The sequence below is a fragment of the Castor canadensis genome, chromosome 17 (genome assembly GCF_047511655.1).
Source record: "Castor canadensis chromosome 17, mCasCan1.hap1v2, whole genome shotgun sequence".
NCBI classification, from domain to species: Eukaryota; Metazoa; Chordata; class Mammalia; order Rodentia; family Castoridae; genus Castor; species Castor canadensis.
Window position 1 is genome coordinate 17,425,787 of NC_133402.1, and position 7,261 is coordinate 17,433,047.

At 50.0% G+C, this 7,261-nt stretch overlaps 1 long non-coding RNA gene across 1 annotated transcript; it reads right to left on the reverse strand.

Annotated features, from left to right (window-relative positions):
* Nucleotides 1–902: 902 nt before the first annotated feature.
* LOC141418451 (uncharacterized) lies at nucleotides 903–4,954 on the reverse strand. Its single transcript, XR_012443071.1, has 3 exons — nucleotides 4,799–4,954; nucleotides 3,104–3,276; nucleotides 903–1,169 (listed from the first exon to the last, which is right to left on the reverse strand). It is a non-coding gene; the product is annotated as an uncharacterized lncRNA (long non-coding RNA).
* Nucleotides 4,955–7,261: the final 2,307 nt, after the last annotated feature.

Sequence of the window (7,261 nt, forward strand, 5' to 3'; positions counted from 1 at the left end):
TCGAGTAATACATATTTTCCTTGCTAACCTGAAATGCTGTTTTACCCTATTCTAAATTCCCTGCATTCAGACAGAATTCCACCAGTGGCTGTCTCTTCACAGGCCATGTCTATGCTGAGCCCTGGTCCACTGAGCACTTCTGGCCTGCGAGTTCTGCACGAGAGTGTGAGAGCAAATGCAGTCAGAATATGGACTCCAGTAGCCACGTACCCCAGAGCAGCTGACCATATCTCTGCCTCAGTTTCTTCATTTACAAAGTGGACATAATACTAGTATCTACCTCATAGATGGTTGAAAGAATTAGTCATTCCCATACATACGTTTTTGAGGTGCTGGGGTTTGAACTCAGGGCTTACACTTTGAGCCACTCCACCAGCCCCCCCGCTATTTTTGTGAAGGATTTTTTTTGAGATTTGTCCGGGCTGGTTTCGAACCTCGATCCTCCTGATCTCTGCCTCCTGAGTAGCTGGGATTATACTCGTGAGCCATGGTGCCCGGCAGCCATTTTCTGTACTATGGCCAGTGCTGAGAGTAGTGTCTGGTATATGCACGTGAACTAAGTGCTAATCATTGGTCTTTATTGTTTCATTGTTTATTCAGCTTTTGGTGCTGGGGATCAAACCTCAGGCCAAGCACATGCTCTACCACTGAGCTCCGCCCCAAAACCTAGGACTGTTTAGTTTATAGTACTTTAATTTTAGTCTACCTTCTGCTTCAGCCTCCTGAGTGCTGGAGTTATAGACGTGCACCACTATGCCTGTCCCTAAGACTGTACAAAGTATCACTGACCTCATTTGTTTTTGTTTGAATGAGGAAACTGAGGCTTGGAGCCACGGTCTGACTTGCCCAGGACCTTGGTGAGTGATGTCGTGCATCTCCGAGTCCTGTGTGCCTGGACCTGGCCTCCTCGTACCATCAGAGCTTTTGTGATTTCTCTGTGGGCAGGACTTGGCCTTCTCTTCCTCCTCTCCGACAGCCCAACATGACTGTGGCTGATCCCCAAAGAGGAAATGTCACAAGAGGCCCCACTGTCTGTGGGGGACGGGATGAGGCTTCTTCACCAGGCAGCTGCAGCTCCACCTTTGTGTGAAACAACCTCAGGGGTTCATCTCAGCTGAGTGGCAACAGGGACCCCAAGTTCCAGGAGAGTGGTGGGCAGCCCTAGGATCCTGGAAAGAGACACCAGCTGTGTGACCAGGGTGAGGCCTCCAAGCCCTGAGCCTCAATGTACTCATCTGCAAAATGGGAAGATCGTGGTGGGGCTCAAAGGAGAGGCCATGTGCCTCAAAGGTTGACATGGAGAGTGGATTGGTGGTGAGCTGCTAATCTGAGGCATCAAACAGTGTGTTCAGTTTCCTACCCAACCCCCAAAGCAGCTGGGAGTGAAGATGGAGGCCCCAAACTGCCAGTTCAAAGGACTGTGTGCCAGGTGTGAGGCAGAACCTGGGAGGGAAGACCAGTCAAGAGAGAAGACCGGAGCAAGTGGGAAGGGAAATGAGGGCAGGCTGGGGCAGGAGGAGGGGGGGTTTGCCTCCCAGCCTCTCCCGGGCCAGTCCAGGGGGCCAGGTAGGACAGGCCTGCAGAGGGAAGGGAAGAAAACACCAAAGCAAGCCTCCCAGGAGCCCAAGGATATTTGGGGGAAAGCGAGACCAGCAATCATCACCTGGGCAGGCCTTTGCTGGGTCTGATCTTTCTGGATGAATCCAGCCCACGAATTGGGCTGCCAGATTTGGCAAACAAAAATAATACAGGGTATTTGAATGCTCGTGTAATCCTGGCACTCAGGAGGCGGAGGCTGGGGGGTGGTGAGTTTAAAGCCAGCCTGAGCTACCTAGCAGAGGCCCTGTCTCCATAAACAAAAAAGAAGAAGAAAGAAAAGTTTATGTTGTGTGCCTGTGTGCGTGTGTGTGTGTGTGAGTGTGTGACAGAGCGTATTTGCGACATACCTACGCAGGGCATCTGACATGCAAATTAATTGGCTGTGTTGTATTTTAACTGACAGAGGTGAGAACTGGTGGGAGTATGTCTGGGTAAGGATGGGGAGACCACGGCCTGGGCCTGGTGTGGAGGGCTTCCAGAAGTGTCTGCAGGCTCTGATGCGGATACAGAAGGTCACTGTGAGGACTTGACCTTGTAGCTGAGGGCTGGCTCCCCACCCGGCATTGAGCAGGAGGCTCTTGGAGCCTTAGCAACAAGGAAGAGAAACACGCAGAGGCAGAAACACGCAGAGGCTTCGAGAGAAACCGCAGGGCTCCTGCCTGCTGCACCACAGCCACAGCAGGTGGGAGGAGGGGGCCCGGCCACCTCCCCTCTTGTCACCAACCCTGTGGCCTAGGTCCGAGTGCTGGCCTGGGGACAAGTGCAAGGGAAGAAACAGCTGTGTTGGCCACTGTAAAATCTCCAGAGTCTGGAGTCTCTGATGTGCCTGAAAAGTCACCAGTTGGGACTGAATTTACCTGAATACATCACGATCATGTCATTAGAGGTGGTGAGGGTCAAGATCAGGAAAATTATACTTGCTTCCCACTCCTGCTTCGCACAGACTTGTTCCTACTCAGTGTTCAGGGCGGGGCTATCCTGGGGACAGCCAGCTCCAGGCTAGGACAGGAGGCTCAGCTGGGAGCAGGGTGGCTTGAGGGAGGAGGCACCCAGTAGAGTTCCTTTGGCTCAGGCTCTATGAGAACTCCCCAAGGTGGAAACAAAGGCTGGCTCAAGAAGGGGAGGTGTGGTGGCTCACACCTGTAATCCTAGCTACTCTGGAGGCAGAGATCAGGAGGATTGCAGTTCGAAGTCAGCCTTGGCAAATAGTTTCTATGAGACCCTATCTTGAAAAAACGCATCACAAAAAAGGTGGAGTGGCTCAAGGTGTAGGCCCTGAGTTCAAGCCCCAGTATTGCAAAAAATAAATAAATAAATGAAAGAAGGGGACACGGCCATTTTGTATTTACCAACACTCAGGTGAGCAGGGCTACTCAGGAGCCCTGGGTTAAATGTGCCCTACCAATCTAGCTGGCTAATGGGCCTCAGAGGTCCCTTCCCACAGGCCAACAGGAGCCCTGAGCCACCTGCCCAAGGCCACACATCCAGGAATGTCTCAGCCTACCCTAAAGGATTCAGCAGGGGCGGGTCTTGTTGCCATGGTGACGATCAAGGGTCTCAGCAGCTTCCCTGTCCAGCTGTCAGCTGGGTCCAGAGGCAGATCCCTGACTTTCACTTGCCAAGCAGGAGGTGTGCTGAGACGTCCTCAGGGGCAGGCCCCATCCTGGGCTCTGGGAGCTGCATGGAAATCAAATCGGAAGGTTGTTGCTTCTTCAAGGAGAATCTGGTCCAGAGGACAGACAGACAGACACAATTACCACCCAGTGTGACCAGGGCTTTAAAGAGCTGAGAGAACTGAGTGTCCCCTGCGGGCGAGGCCCTGGGAGAGCAAGGTGTTATAAGCTGACCTCTTCATCCTTTCCATAACTGCTGAGAGCTCATTGGCCCCATTTCGTAGAAGAGTAAACTGAGGCTCAGACAGCCTCAGTCATTTGCCTACAGTCACAGCAAGTGACTGGCAAACTTGAGACTCTTGTTCAGAAGAGTCATGAGGACTCCAAGTGTAGGCCTTTACAGGGGCTTATCCCAGAGGAGGTGCCCCCACTCTGTGTCGTACAAAGGAAATGGGTTAGTGGAGAGAAAGTAGAGGGTGTTCCAAGTCAAGTGAGCTGCCTGAGAAGGCGTGGAGGGGGCCCGATTGATGCCTTGGGGACCTGACTGCAGGCAGCCTGGAGTTGCCTAAGCCCAGCCAGATGGAGCACAGCCTGTGTCCCTGCCCTTCCCCAGAAGCGCCCCTGCTCACCATTCTTGGGGGGTGAGGGCTGGGCTCCTGGGGAGGAAAGGCCTGGCCTAGAATGGATGGGACAGGGATGGGGCAGAATGAGGCTGGGCACAGAATGCCTAAGTTTAATACCCCACCCTTTCCTTTGATGGCTCTGTGACCTAGGGCAAGTGACTTCCCCTGTCTGAGCCTCAGTAACCTCATCTATAAAATATGAACAGTAGCAGCTCCTGGGCTTTTATGAGGTCAGAGGCCTTCACAGATGCAGGGGTTCAAAGCAGAGCCTGGCAGTGAGCACTAGAAGCGTAGGCTGTCATTGATGGGTGGCCTTCGTCTAGCAAGTTCTCTGCCATCTCTCAGGCTGAGGGGTGCTGGGGGTGGCTGTAGGGTTAGTGTCCCCCGACCACCCTGCAGCCACTTCTGGACCTGGCCTTGGGCCCCTGGGCACCACCGGGCCACACCCTTTTCAGGTGTCAGAGATGGCGCTGGCAGCCAGTGGGGGAGGGGTGGGAACTGAGAAGCCATGAGTAAGATGGGAACCAGCGTGTTCACATGGAGGCCTCCCCCCTCTCCAGGAAGGTGGGTGACTCATGAGGGGCAGGCACAGAAGGTGCTGGAATGTGGGGGTGGTGCACATGCCTCCCAGGAAGCCGGTGGTGCAGGGGCTGTGCAAGGGCAGTGGGGTCCCTCAGATTCTGGAGCTAAAGGGGCTGATCCTGTGGCTGATCCTGTAACTTCCCCCTGCTGTGTCTCAGTTTCCACATCTGTAATATCAGGCTCATTCACTTCCCAGCTAAATCCACCTCCAAGCCTTGTCTTCTTATGCTTTATTGGATTTGGGGCATTCCCCACCTCAAACACTTCAGTGGCTCCCACTTACTTGTTCGAGCATGTGTAGCCTGCTTCCATTAGAGATGGGGTGGGGAGGGGAGAGGAGGATATGTTTACAGCATGTCTGCTCTGAGGTCTCACACAAACCTTATTTTACAGCTGAGAAAACCAGTGTCCTGCAGGTACGAAAGTCACCCAGGTCCACATTGGAAGCAGAGCTGGGCTTCAAACCCTCTGTCCTTCTGCCCCCAGAATCTCTTGCTGCTGCCCATACAGCTTCATCTGGGCCATGAAACGGCTGTAGTTTAAATGCTGGCACGTCTTAATGAAAAGAAAAGAACATCAAAGGAGCCAGGCATCTGTGACTCACGCCTGTAATCCTAGCTACTCAAGAAGGAGAGATCAGGAGGATTAAGATTTGAAGCTGGCCAGGCAAATAGCTCATGAGCCCCTATCTTGAAAAACCCTTCACAAAAAAGGGCTGGTGGAGTGGCTCAAGGTGGAGGCTCTGAGTTCAAGTCCCGTACAACAACAACAACAACAAAAGTTACAAATTGCGCGGCAAGTCTCTCTTCCTTGCAAGTGCCCCGCAGGTCTGGCTCCAGCATTGCCACCAGACATCAGCCACCAGGAAATGGCAGTGACCGTCGCCCTCTCCCTGTCCTTGAGCCTGTTTACACAGATGAGTAACTTATAAACGTACTCAACTTGGCTCTTTGTCTTCATTCTGTATCTCCTAATTTACTTTTATGACATAGCATTTTTTTACATATTAAATTATTTGTAGAGCCAGGTGAGATGGTGCACATCTGTAATCCTGGCATTCAGGAGGTTGAGGCAGGAATGTCTCTGTGTAGCCTAGTCTACATAAAAACAAACCAGCAAACCACCACCACCACCAAAATAACAAATAAGTAAAAATCAGATCAGAAAGGAGTTCGCAAACACCCCAGGCCCCAATGCCTTCAAAGATGAACTTGGCTGCTTTCAGCTGAAGCGATAAAAAAGAAAGAAATTCCAATGTTAATTAAACCATTTTGAGGCCGTGGGAGAAGATGGAAGCACTCTCATTGATTTTAGAAAAGCAATACAGCCCTAATACGAAAATCTGAGGCACACACAAACCGAGAAGCTAAGCCAGCGGGAACAGAAAGCAGACGACAAGCCACGGTGTGGATGCAGACATTGTAAGTGAAACGTCAGCCAAGGGCTGCAGTACAACCTTGAGTTCAAGCCCTAGTGCCGCCAAAAACCCATTAGCCAAAAATCACAATTGTAATCAAAAGAATACCGTGCCTGGAACAAAGAATTTGTTTCAGGAATGGCCAAGTAATTTATGGGTATCATTGTACATTTTACCCTAAAGACACCAATGTGACATCAGCTCATGTCGAGAAGTCAGTTGAAAAACTCAACAGCTTTTTCTAAAACAAACAAATAGGGAAAACACTAAAAAACCAATGAACAAGATATAAATATGACAAAGGTTTTTTTTTTTTTTTGCCAAAATCTAATGGTCAATGTCAATTTTAAATATTAATAACATTTTTATAAAATCAAAACAAATCAGGTTTGTTCTTTTTTTTTTTTTTTTTTTTTTTGTGGGACTGGGATTTGATACTCAGGGTCTGAGCCACACCTCTAGTCCATTTTGCTCTGGTTATTTTGGAGATGGGGTCTCCCAAATTATCTGCCTGGCCTGGCCTCAAACAATGATCCTCCCAAACTTAGCTAAGATTATAGGCAAGAGCCATCGGTGCCTGGCCAAAACAGTGTTTTGAGGGTTCTGTTAATTATGTCAGAATAGGAAAATGAAGTGGTCACTATTGAAAAAGAAGAGATAATTTGGTATTGTAAGAAATCCTGGACTCAAGTGGAAAAAGGAAAATACTCCATCTCTGCTTATGTTGTTAGGGTCACATTTAACAAAGACGATGCATGGCTTTCATGAAGAAAAATGTGCTGAAGGATTAAAAAAAAGAGAGACTAATGACAGAAAATGGGAAGAATTAAAACATCAGAAAAGGACCAGTACCCCCAAATGCAAGTCCAGTTAGAACACCAGGGCTGAAAGCCAGGTGTCATGGTGCATGCCTGTAATCCCAGTATTTGGGAGGCTGAAGCAGGAGGATCATGAGCTCAAGGCAAGACTGGGCTACAGAGCAAGACCCTGTCTCATCCTCACTGCCCCACCCCCAACCAAAAGCAAAACCACAAATGCAAGAGCAGATGGCAAAAAGCAAAAGCAAAGTGCAGCAAGCATTTTGGAAATCAGTCTGTCAATAGCTAAGAAATTTTTGCAAGGTCTGGAGGAATTTACTTCTTATGCACAGTTTGCTGGGCAAGTATAGGAGAACATGCTTCACCGAAGTGAGAGAAGGAAATAAGCACATGCCTGGATCACAAGTTTGAGGCCAGCCTGGACTACATAGCGACCCAGTGTCAAGGGAAGAAGGAAGGGAGGGAGGAAGGGACCCAAGTAAGAGGAACATGATACCATGTAGGAACCGGAGACCCAACACAGGAAAGAGAAGAGACCCTTGGGGAAGGATGACACAGAAAGACCAAAGACGCCACTGGGCACAGTCGGGAAGCAGCTGGTTTGTCTTG